Raw genomic sequence first — 17,297 nt, forward strand, 5'->3', positions numbered from 1 at the left:
AATTTAGTTATAATACTCTTGCTCACCTCATTGATGTAAATTATAAAAAGTCAAGGCCCCACTCATCACATCCTACTGTTACAGCTTTTGTTTTCCACAACAACATTTCAAATACCTTCTGGAAATCCAAGTACTGTACATCTGTACTCCCATTTATACACAGTTACTCCTTCAAAGAACACCAGCGTGCTGGTTAATCATGATTTCCTCTGAGAAAACTTGTGACTCTTCCAGATTGCCATTGTTTTTCTAAGTGCACAACTATAATCTGTCTAATGATTGTTTCTAACATCTTTCCCATGACAGATATCCAGCTCGCTGTCCTTTAGTTCCCTGTTTTTTGCTTCCCTCCCTTCTTGAACAGATGATATTTCCTTCTTTCTAGTCTGATAGAAGCTTTCTTGAATCTAGAGAACTTTGGGAAATTATCACCAATACATCTACCCCCTCATTAGCCACCTCTTTTAAGACACTCGGATTAAATCTATCTGAACCTGAAAACTTGTCAGCCCACAGCTCTGTCAGTTTGCTTAAAGCCACATTAAGTTTCTGTCCTGTTCAACTCCTGATTTCCAGCTACTACTGGATTTTTAAAATATTCTCTATAGTGAATACAGGTTCCACCTCTGCCCTGCAATGTTAGAGACATTATCTGGGGAAGGTGAGTTTAGGGTACACACCTTATAGAACTCCAGGGAAAGTATGGTAAGAGAGAGAGAGGGAGTGGGAGGACAGTCATTTATTCATTTGTTCATTTCATCTGTCATTTCCCTAATATCTCTGAATAAGTTTCCACTCTTACTCTCCAGATGACACTCACTTTATTTACCTCCTTTTAAAGTATCAGTAGGAATTCTTGCTTTCTATTTTTATATTCCTCTCATATCCTTACTCTCCTTCCTGATTAACTTTTTCATCATACTGTGCTGTCTGTTCGTTGTATTTTGTATTTTCACCAATCATCTGAACTGCCACTCATCTTTGTGCAATTATGTGTTTTTCCTTAAGTTTGATGTGTTCCTCAACTTCCTCCAGTTAACCATGAGTGGTGAGTCCTCCCTTTAGAATTTTTTCTTTATAATAGGAATATAGGAGTATCCTGAAGTATTCCCTTAAATGTCTGCTACTATGTCTCTATTGATCTATGACTCTGTGATCCGCTCCCTAGTTTAGTAAGTCATTTCACGTCAACTAGCTCAGTTTTTGTCCCCACATAGTTACCCATATTTACATTTAAAATACTTGTCTTAGACAAAAGCACCTTCTTTTCAAATTGGATATAAAACTCGATCATATTATGGTCATTGTTATCTAGGAGTGTCTTAACTCTGAGTTCATCAATTAATCCTGACAAATTATGTTTTTACAAACAGAGGTCAGGGAAAGAACAGCAATGCTTAACCAAGAGGAACAAAGTGCCAGGAGAACCCATTACTCTATGTATGTAATTTTCATCTTGTTTCCACAAGCTGCAGCAGTGTCTCAATACAGACATCACTCCAAGATACACCATGGCATGATTTCAGGCATCCGGGTGACACAGTTACTTTTGGAGTTAGATAGAGACTCAATGAGTAATGCAAAACCATTCACATTTATGGAAATGTGAGCATCGAAACATAATGTAATGTCAGCCATGCCACCCAGGTTCTCTCAAAATTTTATCCTTTTTCTTTCCAGCGATGGGCCAAAGGACCTTTTTCTGTGTTCCAGATCTCTGACTCTGTGAGCTCTCCTGAATCCACAATTAGATTAGATTAGATTATTTACAGTGTGGAATCAGGCCCTTTGGCCCAACAAGTTCACACTGACCTGCCGAAGCGCAACCCACCCATACCCCTACATTTACCCCTTACCTAACACTACGGGCAATTTAGCATGGCCAATTCACCTGACCCGCACATCTTTGGACTGTGGGAGGAAACCAGAGCACCCGGAGGAAACCCACGCAGACACGGGGAGAACGTGCAAACTGCACACAGTCAGTCGCCTGAGTCGGTCGGGGATTGATCCCGGGTCTCAGGCGCTGTGAAGCAGCAGTGCTAACCACTGTGCCACCGTGCTGCCCACAATGGTTTATGTCAATTTGCCAGGACTTCATTTCTGCAAAACGTAAAATGGTTCCATATGCATCAGTTAGCTTCACTTATATTTCCAAATTGCAAACAACTCCTTGCATATTTTCCCCTTTATAAAGCAGTGTCTATTCCTCACTTTCAGTACACAATCAAAAAATAAAAAATGTGTTCTTTATAATTCAATTATGGTAGTAATATTTATAAGTCCCGAAGCAATGATCTGACAGCAGTTACGAGACCAAGATTATCTTTTGTAAATATGGTTCATGATCCCCTTTGGAAAGTTCATTGAGCATTAGAATATTGATACAGTGAGGCCATATTAATCATCAAGTTTTTGTTTTGCATACCATAAAGGTGCTGGAGCAACATTCCATTGTTTGCACCATTTTAAGTGAAATGGTCCTCTGCTGTCAAAACAGAGTCTAACATGATCATGATTTGCTACATAGTAGGCCATTGCCACAAAAGAGCAGTCATCTGGTCGCATTCTCATGTTTTCTTTCAAATGTGAAATACCATATTGGGACACTTTTAAAAACAGCCCCTATCATTAATTTGTGTTAACTTATCAATGTATGTCATAGCTTGTAATTAAATGTCTTTTCTTTCCTTGAACTGCAATGAAAAAGTGTAATTTAGGCACTCTATGCTTTCCCTTTTGATAGAAATTTAGTAGATATTTTAATTAAAGATGACTCTTTGTTTTGAGCAAATGTAGCTATTTCTGTTTCTACTTAAATGTTATCTGCATTTCTAATACTCCCAAACATACAAAAATCTGCAATTAAAAAAAATGGAATGCAGAAAGAGTGGATAGTGCAATCATAACTGCAATTGCTTTTAATGTCTTTAATGTGGAATGACATCTTAGTCATTCAGTGGAGGCAAGAGGAGAAGGCAGTCACTGAGCCTAAGGAAACACCAAGAATAGTGAAGTAATAGCATTGCTATACAAAGGAGGAGACAGTGTTAGAGACATAAAGGGCTATACAGGAGCAATTTCAGAGTACAAGGCAAGAGAAATTAAGGAAGGTCTCCAGCGATATTGGTACGGGCTGTATATACTAGATTCAGATGAGTAGATAGTTTAGGAGAGGGTTAGTGGGAGTACTTAGAATTGGAGGAGATTGCAGAGATAAAACTGACTTAGACTATGAATTAGGTTAAACTTAAGGATGACAATCTTAAGTTTGAGGTATTGTGTAATAGGTGTCCAGTGTACCTCAGCAAAATGGAGTTGAAGGCCCATCCTTTTCTCCATCATTATCGGTACCATTCTTCATTTGGCAAGAAAAAAGTTTCCCAGTGGTGTGAACATTGTTTATATGATGGACAGTAAACTTTTGAAACTCAACTGGTTGAAATCCAAGAAGAAAACAACGCTGACCTCAGTCATAGAACTTGAGTGTGCGGTTAACGTTGTCACCTCTGTTGTCTTGGGAAAAAATTTCAAGCTTCGTTTAAAACCTTTGCAGAAACATAGCAAAGAATTGGTCTCAGCATCAATCTGAAGAGGACTCAAGTCCTTTACCATCTAATCCCAGGGCAAGTTCTGATCCACTCCTCCATGAAGATCAATAGAAAAATCCTCTCAAACATGTTATATTTCTCCTACCTGGGAAGCCACCTCTCATCTAATGCTAACACCAATGTAGGGATTCAACATACCATCCAATCTATAAATTCCACTTTCAGATGCCTGAGGATGAGAGTCTTTGACAACTGTGACATCTTTGCTGGTACCAAGATCTTTGTGTATAAGGCAGTCACTTTTCCGACTTTTCTTTATGTCTCCGAAACTTAGAGTCCATGGAGATACTACTTCAAGGTCCTTGAGAAGTATAATGAACACTGTCTGAGACAGATCCTCTGCATCAGCTGGAAAGATGGATATACTAACACCAATGTATTTGAAGGAGCCAAAAGCACCAGCATTGAGGCCATGATCCTCAAAGGCACTCCACTGGGCCAACCATGTGCTTAGGATGCTCAAGTTCTGACTGATAAATCAAATCTTATTTACCCAACTCAAGGAAGGTACTTAAACAAGAGAAGGACAAAGGAAGCAATTGAAATACTTCCTGATAGCTTTCCTCAAGAAATGCAACATAGATATCTACACATGGGAAACCCTTATTCAGAAGAAACCAATTTGGAGGAACTTCCCATATGAAGGGACATAATTCTTTAAGAACATCAATCAAAAAGCAACTGGGGAAAGGAATGCCTGTGATCTCAAAGCCAAGGACAAATTCTACTTCCCGGAAACACTAGCCAAATGTGTGGTTGAAGATGTGGCTCTAGGATCAGGCTTAGCACCATGCAAGTTCCACAGACCTCACAACCAGTGACACAGAATTTCCTGGGTCAGCAATCATACTCATTAGCAAGTGATTGTCTACTTTGACAACAACAATGAGAATCATAACCAAAGAAAATGCCATTCATAATATTGGTAAGGGCAGTATCATTGCTTTGGGGGAACAAAAACTCTCTACAGTGAAATCAACAGGAAAGACAGACACAGTAAAGTAAACAACAAAATATTCAAAGATAGTTGATTGGAAAGTAAGGAAATAGGATGGTAGGTAGTAAAGTTAAAGGATTTGAGGTTATTTTTATTCAGAAGTCTCATAACAGCAGTTTTTAAAGGGAAGAAGGTAGTATGTGAGAAGAAGAACATAAAACGTAAACCATTTAGCTCTTTTATCATGTTTTGCAACGCAATGAGATAATGATTGATTTGCAACCTAACTAATATATTTATCCTTGCATCACATTCCATAATCCTCTAAATATTTCCTAATCACTCCTGTAATGTCCAGCTGTTATTTTTGGATCCTGCTCCCTTGTCCTAGACTACCCAATGAACATAAATGAGTCTTTCTACATAGCTTATCTGTTTCCCTTAATGTCTTGTAAACTTTGATCATATCCATATCATCTCTCACCTTCCAAATTTGAGGAAATTCCCAAAATTGTACAATTTCCACCTGTCATTTAATCTTTTGAGACCAGATATCTTTGCAATAAGTCTACACTGTGTTCTCTCCACAGTCAATATAATCTTCCTAGAGTGATGCCCAGAACTGCTCACAACACTGCAGATGTGGCTATATCAGGGCTTTTTGAAACTACTGCATGACTTCTAATCCCTTGTCTTCTAGATATTAAGGTTTGACCTACATTAGGGTTTTTGATTACATTTTGTATCTGTTCATGACAGCTTATTAATCAGTGTGCCCATATTTGGAAGTCTCTTTGATCTTACACTGTTCCTTATTTTTCATGATTCAGAAACTATCTTGTTCAGTTCCTCTTGGATCGAGTTTAGACCTGATCAGTTTCTTTACCAGGTCAATAATTTGCCTTCAAAAGAAAAGTATTACAGTGTCAATTAACATGGGACCTAAAAAGAGGTGCGTGGTCAGAAGTTTAATTGAATGGAGTTAGGCCACATGAAGTTTATTTTCATGGATCTGATTAAGCTTTTTTAGCTTGGAGAAGGAACAAGAGAGACGGATTCAGATATGAATTTTGTGCATGGATAACAATATGATTGTAGGAGTTAAGAGACACAACAGAGATAAATAAATTGTTAATCTATGTCTTGGTAAGAAAACATTCTCTATAATTTGTCATTTTAATTTGGATAAATATGAGGTATTGCATTTCGGTAAAACAAACATGGGCAGGACTTACACATGTGTCGGAGGTCTTAGAAAATATAAACGTGAATAAATTTTTGAGAAGATTTTAGCATCTTAGGTTGAGGTTCTGGATGCAATTTTGCTCACTTAAGTGGAAGGTTTGTTTTCAGACGTTTCATCACCATACTAGGTCACATCATCAATGAGCCCCCGGTGAAGCACTGGTGTTATGTCCAGCTTTCTATTTATGGGTTTAGGTTTTCTTGGATTGGTGATGTCATTTCCGGTTCTTTTTCTCAGAGGGTCATAGATGACGTCCAAGTCCATGTGTTTGTTGATAGAGTACCTGTTGGAATGCCATGCTTCTAGGAATTCTCGTGCGTGTTTCTGATTGGCTTGTCCTAGAATGGATGTGCTCTCCCAGTCGAAGTGGTGTCCTCCCTCATGTGTATGTAAGGAAATTAGTGATAATGAATCATACCTCTTTGTGGCATGTATCCTGGTGGCTAGTTTTCTGCCTGTTTGCCTAATGTAGTGTTTGTTACAGTTCTTGCAAAGTAGTTTTGTTTGTTGTCTGTCCAGGGTCTTTCAAGTTCATTAGCTACTGTTTTAGTGTGTTGATGGGTTTGTGGGCTACCATGATGCCAAGAGGTCTGAGTAGTCCAGCAGTCATTTCTGAGATTTCTTTTAGAGAGGAGAGTGGCTAGAGTTTCTGAACATGTTTTGTCTGCTTGTTTGGGGTTGTTGCTCAGAAATTGGTGGACTGTGTTCATTGGGTACGCATTCATTTTGAGTACATTTTATAAGTGATTTTCCTCTGCTCTTTGTAGTTCCTTGATGCTGCAGCATGTAGTAGCTTGTTGAAATAATGTTCTAATTCAGCTTTGTTTGTAGGTGTTGGGATGATTGCTTCTGTATAGTTCAGTATTTGGTCCATATGTGTGGTTTCCTATGGTCACTAGTTTGAAGTTCTCCATTGACTGTTCGCTGTACTGTGACTTCTAGGAATGGCATTATTTGTTGTTTTCTTCCTTTTTTGTGAATTTTATGCCAATAAGGATATCATTGATTGTCTTGAAAGGTTCCTCTAATTTTTTTCAGTGAAGACAGAAGTATCATCCACGTAGTGGACTCAAAGTTTGGGTTAGATGATTTGCAGAACTGTTGTTTAAGTCTCTGCAATACTGCCTCTGCTAAGAACCCTGACATCGGAGATCCCATGGGTGATCCATTGGTTTGTCTGTAGGTTTTGTTGTTGAAGGTGAAGTGGGTCATAAGGCTTAGGTCCACTAGCTTGACGATGTTGTCCTTGCTGATAAAGTTGGTGGTGTTTGGTGTATGTGTCTTTGGTTCTTCTAATAATACAGTCAGTGTTTCTTTGGCCAGGTTGATGTTGATGGATGTCAACACTGGGGTGACCATTATTTCATCCTCTTCTATCTTGGTGTCTTTGATGGTGTTTAGGAATACTTGGGTGGAGTGAATGGAGTGGTGTGAGTCTTCTACTAAATGTTTTAGTCTTTGTGTAGTTCCTTGGCTAATCTGTACGTTGGTGTTCCAGAGTCTCAGGTCTGAGGAACCCTCCAGGTTTGTGAATTCTGGATAATCTATAGAAGCATTGTGTGTTGGATTTGTCTGGTTTCATTTTTCGGAAGTCCGTCTTGTTTAATTCTTCAGATTTCTGAAGTATTTTTTGAGTAGGGCTGTGATTTGGTGCTCTAATTGTCGCCTGTTGGTAAGTGTTGGTTCCTGCAAGCGGTGTGTTCACTTTCTCAATGTAGTCTGTTAGGTTTAAAATGACTGTCAAGTGTCCTTTGTCTGCAGATAGAATAACAATGTTTTTATCTTTTTTGAATCCTTCTAGTACTTTCCTTTCTTGTGTATTGTGTGTGTTTCCTTCTAATTTCCTGCTTAATGTTGGTTCAAATATCTGTCTGATGGCTTGCTGGGTTTCTTCTGAGTTCAATGTCTTTCAGTGTTGTTTCTAATGTTGCAAGAAATCTTGTCAGCATCCTGGAAGTTGTAATTTAATCCCTTTACTAAGATGGCTTTTTCAGTGTCTGTTAAGGGTCGGTCAGATACGTTTTTTTATCCTTGCTTCTCTATTGTGTGTGTTGTTATTTTATGTGAATTTGTCTAGTTTTTTTCTGCCGGTTTAGTTTTTCTGTTTTCTGTGTTTGCCGCTGTCTAAAGTCTATGGTCGGCTGTATTGATTCTGTCCATTCAAGGTCTGTCGTGTTAGTGAATGAAGTTTTCTGGCGCATAATTTCCCAGTTGTATTACGGAGTCTGTTGAGGGCATTGTTAATCATTTCTCTAAGCATTCTGTGGCTGTTTTGCTCTGCCGTTCTTTTGGCTAGTGGGGTGTTAAGGGGAGGTTTGTAGTTAAGATATTTAGGTAGTACCTGTTTCCTTAGGCATTTATGCAGAAAGTACAGCTGTTCACGGGTGGTGCTGTGTCAGATGGCGTTGAGTTCTCAACTTTGGGCCAGATTTAGCATATTGTGCTGATCAGTGTTAGCGAGTTTTAAGAAGATTTATAGCTCAGGTTAAGGTCCTATACAGATAACAAGCAAAACGAGCATTAATTACAAAATACTTTGCAAGAACTGTAACAAACACTACGTTGGACAAACAGGCAGAAAACTAGCCACCAGGATACATGAACATCAACTAGCAACAAAAAGACATGACCCACTCTTACTAGTTTCCTTACATATAGATGAGGAAGGACACCACTTTGACTGGGACAACACATCCATCCTAGGACAAGCCAAACAGAGACACACATAACAATTCCTAGAAGCATGGCATTCCAACTGGAACTCTATCAAGAAGTACATCAACGTGGACTTCATCTACGACCCTCTGAGAAAAAAAACAGGAAATGACATCACGAACACAGGAAATGATATCAATGCAGGAATTGACATCACCAACCCCTGGAAACCTAAACACGTAAATAGAAAGGAGGACATAATGCCAGCGCTTCACCAGAGACTAACTGATGATGTTACCTAGTATAGTGATGAAACATTTGGAAATGAACTTTTCAGCTCAGCAAACAAACTTACATCCAAGTGGATAAATCTCTGAGACTGGATCTAGTGTATCTCTGGACATTGTGGGAAGTTAGGGAGGAAATTGTGGGATCACTTTTCAAAATATTTGTATTCTCGATTGGTATGGATGGGGTGACACCTGACTGTAGAGTGGTTAATATGATTTTGCTTAAAAATGATGTAAGACCTCTGAGTCTGACTTCAGTGTTGGGTAAGTTGTTAGAGGTGATTCTAAAAGATAGGATTTATATGCATTTGGAGAAGCAAAGGATGATTAGGGATAGTCAGTATGGTCTTGTGCGAGGGAAATCACGTCTGACAAACTTGATTAAAATATTTGAGGAGGTAGCCAAGAAGGTTGATGAGAGCAGAGTGGTAGACTTTGTTTACGTGGAATTTACTAAAGACAAGATTCTGCATGGTAGACTAATTAGTTAACTTAGATCACATGGGATTCAGAGAGAATTTGTCAATTGGCTGATACAAAATTGGCTGAACGGCGAGAAAAAAGAGTGTGATAATGGAGGGTTGTTTTTCAGCTGGAAGCCTGTGGCCAGCAGTTTTCCACAGGAATCAATGCTGGGTCCACTTTCAGTTGTCATTTATATAAATGTTTAAGATAAGAATATAGAAGACATGGTTAGTAATTTTGCAGATGACACCAAAATTAGGGTCGCAGTGAACAGTGAGGAAGGTTATCTGACATTAGAGAGAGACCTTGATCAATTAGGTCAATGAGCTGAGGAGTGGTAGATGGAGTTTAATTTTGACAAATGCAAGGTATTGCATTTTAGTAAAACAAATAAGGGCAGGTTTTATACAATTAAAGGTAGGGCCTTTGGTAGTGCTATAGAACAGAGAGACGTACGTACGTAATTCCTTGAAGTTTGCGTCACATGAACAAGATAGTTTAGAAGGCCTTTATTGCTCAGACCTTTGGGTGTAGGAGTTTGGATGCCATGTTGAGGTTGTACAGGATGTTGGTGAGATCTCTTATGGAGTACTGTGTACAGTTCAGGTCGCCCTACTGTAGAAAGAATATTATTAAGTTGGAGAGGGTTCAGAAAAGATTTAACAGGATGTTGCCAGGAATGGAAGGTTTGAATTATAAAGGTAGGCTGGGACTTTTATCACTGGAACATCAGAAGTTGAGAGGTGTCCTTACAGAGGTTTACTAAATCATGAAGTGAATAGCAAAGGTCTTCTCCATAGAGTAGGGGAGTTCAAACTAGAGGACATATTTTTAAGGTGATAGCAGAAAGATTTAAAAAGGACCTGAGGGGCAATGTTTTTACACAGAGGGTGATTCATGTGTGGAATGAACTGCCAGAGAAAGTGGTAGATGTGGGTACAGTTACAATTTTTTTAAAGGCGTTTTGTTAAGTACATGAATAGGAAATGTTTGGAGAGATATGGGCCAATCACAGGCAATTGGGATTAGTTTGATTTGGGAACATGGTCAGCATGGTGTAGTTGGACTGAAGGGCCTATTTCCATGCTGTATGACTCAATGAAAATTGAGGCACAAACGTACAGTCAAAATATTAACCTGATTCAGAAATAACTTCAAGCTCCACTTGCAATTCTACTGAAAACTAAAGAAGGTATTTATCTTATTAATCACTTTTTCTGATTTAAATTTGTTCTCAAGGCCCAAGGACCCATCAAATCTTACAGTTGTAGGGGACCATAATCTGACAGCAGCTCTGATAACAAGGTGCATGTGTAGATTTGATTTTCTTTTAAATCTTACTTAGTTGCTAAATGCTCAGTGTAGCTGCTCATAACCTAAGGAAAACAGGAGTAATTTACACGGTGGTTTGATTTGTTGTTCAACAGCAAACAGACGATTGTGTATGGTAAACCTTCATGGGTAAATGGAGTTGAACGAGACTGCTGGAGGAAAGTTGGGACCTGTACAAGGTCAATGGGTTGCACCTGAGCCAGGATAGGATCACCTTTCTTGCAGGGAATGAATGCTAGGGCTAGTTAGGGTTCAAACTAATTTGGCAATGAGAGGGGACACAGAGTGGATGTATGAATAGAGGAAAGACCAAGTCAGTCAGGAAGTTAGGACATATAAACTCAGATTATGGCTGAAGAGAATGTGGCACAGCTGAGTACCATTCATTTTAATCCAAAGAATCTTGCAAAAAAGAAAGATGAGTTGATGATATTGATTAACCTATGAGAATTTTGCTATCTCAAAAACATGGTTAAGGGAAGAGCAGGATTGGTAGTTTGATATTCTGGGGTGTGGAATTTTGTAGGCAGAAGGAGTGTGGGGAGGAGTTGTAAAAGAGGTGGTGGTGTTGCAGTATAAATCAAGGAGTCAAATACTGCATAAGTAATAAAAGGTGTAATATCTTGTGTTGTGCAAGTGAGGCTAAGTGGGTAAAACTTAAAGAGTGCACTTTCCAAACAAAAGATGAACAGCTATGTAAATAATCAACAGAAAAACATACAAATGAGCATGTAATAATAATAATAGGGGAATTTCAATTTTCTCAATGTTAACCGAGATAGACAATAACACCTTGGTGTTCATGTCCACAGATTCTTAGAGGCAGCAAGACAGGTGTCTAAAGTAACTAGCAAAGTATATGGGATTCTTGTCTTTATTATTTGGGTGTTGAATACAAGATCAGGGAGGTTATGACAGAACTGCATAAGATGTTAGTTTGATCACAGCTGGTGTACAATGTGCAAGTCTAGTTGCTACGCTGTAGGAAAGATGTGATTGCAGTAGAGGGTGTATAGACAGATTCACCATGATGGTGTCTGGATACAGTATTTAACTATGAAGAGATTAGATAATCTAGGTTTTCCTTTGGACAGAAAAGGCTAAGAAGGCATATTTAAATTGTAAGGAGTATAGATAGAGTCAATAATAAGATACGTTTCTCCTTAGTAGAGGATACAATATTTAGGGATATAGATTTAATGCAAGGAACAGGAGAATTAGAGGGGATTTGAGGAAAAATAGTCTCATTCAGAGTGTGGAGTGTATTTGGCACTGATTACCTGATGAGTAGTAAAGGTGGAAACCATTACGACATTTAAGAAGTATTTAGATGAGCACTTGAAATGCCATGTATATAATACTATGGGCCAAATATTGGAAAATTGGATTCAGGTTGATGGGAATTTGATGGCTTTATGACATTGTTGATCCAATGGGCTGAAAGGCCTTTTTCTATGCTGTAAAACTCTACAACTCTATGGTATCCTTTGAGTTATTGATGTCATGTTCTAAGCAGAGAAGATAGAGACCTAAATGTTCTGCCATGTTGAGAAATGACAAATATTTCATCTGCTTTCTTTCTGCTTAGGGTCATATGACCCCACAAAAAACAAAATAGCTGGTTTAATGGCAGCTGTTGTACATTAGAAATCAACAGCTCAATCTATGGGTTGTAGACTAATCTGTTTTAAAGCCAGCAAAAGTGCATTTGTGAAGGAGGAGGCATAAACAGATCCTGGGCTCTTTTTTAGATAGGACCAGTTGTAGGTTGCGATTATACTATTGGGTTATATCTTGAAAAAGAAAATGCTTTCTTGATGTTGCTGTAAATCCAAATTGTATGCCTTATAGTCATACTTGTCACATGTCGCATATCCTTGGAAAATGATGTGATGTTTCTTTTCATGTGACTACCCATTTATTTTATGTCCCATGACTGAAGCTGTGGGTAATCTTCGATGTAAACTCCACTGGAAAGGTGCATATCCTCAGTACATCTTGCAGCTCCTTCATTTTTTGTGATATTCACTCACACTTATCTTTCCACATGAGAATATAAGGTGATGTAAAGCAGTTAGAAATTAAATGATACAGGAAATGAGATGAAAAAGGTTGTGACAAATGAAAAATAGTTAGAAAGGTCTGGAGAATGTAGAAAGATTATTTTCCATCTTTCCTCGCAATTTATCTTCCTTATCCTCTACTGTCTTTGACACTGTGAACATCATAAGGTCAGAATGGAGGATGTTCAATAATGATTGTATAATGTTCAGCTCCACTCGCAATGCCTTGATACTGAAATATCCAAGTCCATTAGTAACAGAAGTTGGGCAATATAGAAAATCAGGCTGATGTGTGATAAATACCTCGTGCCATATAAGTGTAAGGCAATGACCATCTCCAACAAAAAAAATCTAAAAATCCACCCTTGACATTCAATGACATTACCCTTGCTGAATCCCCCACTATTAACATTCTAGAGATTACCATTGACCAGACACTCAACTAGACCAGTCACATTAATGCTGTGACTACAAGACCAGGTCAAAAGTGAGAACAGTGTGCGATATAACTCACTCCTTAATTCTCAACTCCTGTCCACCATCTACCAGGAACAGGTTAGGACAGGATAGAATATTGTCTTCTTGCTTGGATAGGTGCAATTCCAATAACACTCACAAACATCAAGACTATCAAAAAATAAAGCAGCCTGCATGACTGGCATCTATCCACTAACTTCAACATTCATTCCCTCCACGACCTGTACACAGTGGAGGTGTGTGTTTCATCTACAAATTGTGCTCCAGCAACTCAACACAGCTTCTTCTGAAACCAAGATTTCTCTCACCTAGAAGAACAAGAATTGTAGTTGCATAGGATTATCAGGGCATCAGGTAGAGGTATGCAGTCAGTGCTGATCACTAGAGAAAGTCCCACTGTTTGGCCCTGGGGCAATTAGTAAAATAGCCTGCAAATACAGATGATCAAGTTCAAAACAGCCAATTAGGTGAGTACATTATCCTAACTGATAGGCTAGTTGGTCAATGTTGCTGTTCAAAATGACAATAATTCCTGAGTAGGATGCACCAGATTGCCCAGTAGTTTCTATCTTACTTAGTTTGTGCTGACACTCAGGACTATTGGGAGAACTGTCCTCTTTAAGTTTTCTTCAGACCTTGCTTTGAGGCAAGACCCAACATAGAGTAAAATATCTAGAATTTAGAACAGTAGAGCACAGGAAAGGCCCTTTAACCCACCATGTATGAACCAACTATGATGTCATTCTAAACTCATCCCATCTGCCTGCACATGATCAACATCTCTCTATTCTCTAATTGTTGAATGCCTTTTAAATGTTACCATCATATATGCTTTTATAACCATGCTTGACAGCCTTCCAGACACCGACCAACCTCTATAAAAAGAAACATGCCTTGCACGTCGCTTTAAACTTTCCATCTCTCATCTTAAACCTATGTCTGCTAATATTTGACATTTCTACCCTGGGAGAAAAGACTCCAATTGTCCACCCTATCAATGCCTCTCTTAATTTTATATACTCTCTCTGATTGCCCCTCAGTCTCCAGTGCTGTATTGAAAACAATCCAATCTTGGCCAACCTCTCCTTCCAGCTGTCCAATCTAGGCAACATTGAGGATAAACCTCTTGCATGCTCTCCAAGCCTTGCACTCACTTCCTTTAGTGTGGTGACCAGAACTTCACACAAAACCCAAATATTTCATAACTAAAACTTCAGGCAATGGCAGTGTGACTTGTCAACTTTTATACACCATGTCCCGACTAAAGATGGCAAACATTCCATACACCACCTTTACCAACTTATTCACTTATATTGTCACTTTCAGGACATAATGGACTTGTTCTCCAGGATCCCTTTGTATATTAATGCTCCAAAGGGTCCTACCATTTATTGGATACTTCTTACATTTGACCCCCCCCCCAACTGCATCATCTTACACTTGTATGGATTAAACTCCAACTATTATTTCTCCTTCCAACTTTTGACTTGATGTTTATCCTGTTGTGTCCTTTGACAACCTTCCTCACTCTCCAAAACTCCACCAATTCTTGAGATATTTGCAAACATTGTAATCTGACCTACATTTTCGTTCAAATCATTTATAGATGTTACAAACAACAGAAGTTCCAGCATTGATCCTTGCAGGATCCCACTGGTCATAGGCCTCCAATCAGAAGAACATCACTCCACAACCACTATCTTTCTTCTATGACCAAGCCAAACTTGTAAACAACTTACCCACTCACCATGGACCTATGCAACCTAATCTTCTGGACTAGCTGACCATGAGGAATCTTGTCAAATGCTTTGGTAAACCCATGTAGACAACATCTGTTGCCCAACTCTGATCAATCATTTTTGTCACTTCCTCAAAAATTCAAGAGGTTTGTCTATTCGTGTGATCCTTGTGAGACAAGACCTACCCCACACAAAGACATTTTTACTGTCCCTAATAGTTTACATTTTTCCAAATGTGAGTAAACCCTGTCCCTAAGAACCTTCTCTAATGATTTACCTATATATATAGATTTCCCCACCAGTCTATAATTTCCTGATTTATTCCTGTTGCCTTTGTTAAACAAAGGAATAACAGTGGTTATTCTTCAATCTTCTCTGACCTCGCTTTTAGCTAAAGAGCACAAAAAAAGTTCTGTCAATGCCCCAGCAATCTCTTCCTTGCCTCTCTAAGTATCCTGGCATAGATCCCATCAGGCCAAGGGATTTATCTACCTTAATGTTCCTCAAGACATCAACACTACCTCCTGCTCAATATTGACATGCCCTAGAATATCAACATCACTCATCTTAATCTTATCATCATCCAAGTCCTTCTCCTTGTTGAATATTGAGGCAAGTACTCATTAAGGACCCCATTCACTTCCTCAGGGTCTATGTATAAATTCCCTTGTTTGTCCTTGAGTGGACCCACTCTTCCTAACTATCTTCTTACTCTTAATATATGGATAAAATGCCTAAGGACATTTCATTGTCCTCCCCATTACCTGTTTAAGTTATTTCCTGCTTCCTTTATATGCCTAAAGTCTTTCTCTGATTTCAGATTCTTCGACCTTCTTAATGCTTCCTTTTCCTTTGTGACAAAACTTTTAATATCGCTTGTCATTGAGGGTTCCTGAATTTTTCCTTCCTTATATTTCATCTTCAAAGGACCATGCTGGTCCAGTACTCTGATTAATTGGTCTTTAAAAATTTCAGATGTGCATTTGCCTTCAAGCAGCTGCCCAAATCTAATTTCTCCAGTTCCTGCCTAAAACTGTTGTGATTAATCTTCCCCCAATTTAGCATTTTCATTGAGGACTGGTCTTATCCGTATTCATAGCTAACTTAAAACCTAAAGGATACATGATCAAAATGCTCCCCCACTGAAACTTTGAACACCTGGCCAAGCTTTTTTCTCCCAAGCAACATCACTTTGGCTGCTTTCCATGTTGGACTATTTTAAACTATAAATTGTTTAATGAAACCATTCGGGAAGCACCTAACAAATTCTGTCCCATTCTAAGCCGCTGGCAGTAATGGAGTCCCAGTAGATATTGGCGAAGTTAAAACCACCCATTACAACAACTAGCATCTCACCTTTACCCTCCAGAATGCCCTACTGACCTCCTTCCTCAATAGTATGTGCCTATTATCAATGTAATCCTTGGACAATTTCTAAACTTTCGTTAAGTACCCCCTCTGGCTTATAAGCCCCACAGAATTCTCAGAGCCTAACTGGTATGTTCATACTGCTTTATAGATATTAATCCAAAATTCTATGGTCATCTTGCAAAGATGAGAGGATAATCACTCTCCTGTATCTGTGTTTTCCTTTTCAATATAGCAGATGAACAGTCCACAGTAAAAGGCAAGTTGCTGCTGCATGTACTGACTATGATAACTGAGTTAATCATGTCCACTCTTCCATTTAAAATAAGATTTGATTTTAGCACATATATCAGAACAAGACACATTATTTCACATCTTTTCTAAGTTGCACATATGTATTGTGCATGTTTATATCAAGTGACGTTGTACAGTCAGTTATTTAGATTCTAATCACTGAGTCAGAGTATTATATGGCTTATACTTCCCTGATCTCTCTTTCTCAGTCCTGAAGATGCATTTTGAGTAATTTCCTAACCTTGCAAATCTAATATTGTTGCATTTTAAAAATCTCATCAAGCACTTCATGATTTTGTCATTAAATGAGTATTAAATGTGAGCAACTTCATTGAACCTATCCCTTAATGCACTCGAACCATTAAATGCCAGCAACGCTAAACTCCTGTAAACTACTTGTTTAATAAAAAGGTTCACAAGAAGATCATGCTTCCATGAAAACATCATTCTGACGATAAGTCAATAATAACAAGAATTTGAGAGTGAAGGTATGAGTGATTGAGTGTATATGTTTGATTGAATGTGTGAGAATCATGGCCCTTAGGCTCGAGTCTATACCACCAAAACTTTACTACAACTTAAACTAGTCCTACTTTCCTGCACTAGAACTATACCCTTGACAATTATGACATTTCAAGTGTTCGTCCAAGTATTGTAGGTTTCTCACTTCAACAGCCCCCTCAGGCAGTGCATTCCAGATCCAACCACGCTCTGAGTGAAATCCCTTCTAAACCTCCTATGTTTAATGTTGCAATTTTGCCCCATTGTTATTGACCATTCAACTGGGGGAAATAGCTGTCACCCTGTCCATGCCATTCAT

This window comes from Hemiscyllium ocellatum, chromosome 7, assembly GCF_020745735.1.
Source record: "Hemiscyllium ocellatum isolate sHemOce1 chromosome 7, sHemOce1.pat.X.cur, whole genome shotgun sequence".
Lineage (NCBI taxonomy): Eukaryota > Metazoa > Chordata > Chondrichthyes > Orectolobiformes > Hemiscylliidae > Hemiscyllium > Hemiscyllium ocellatum.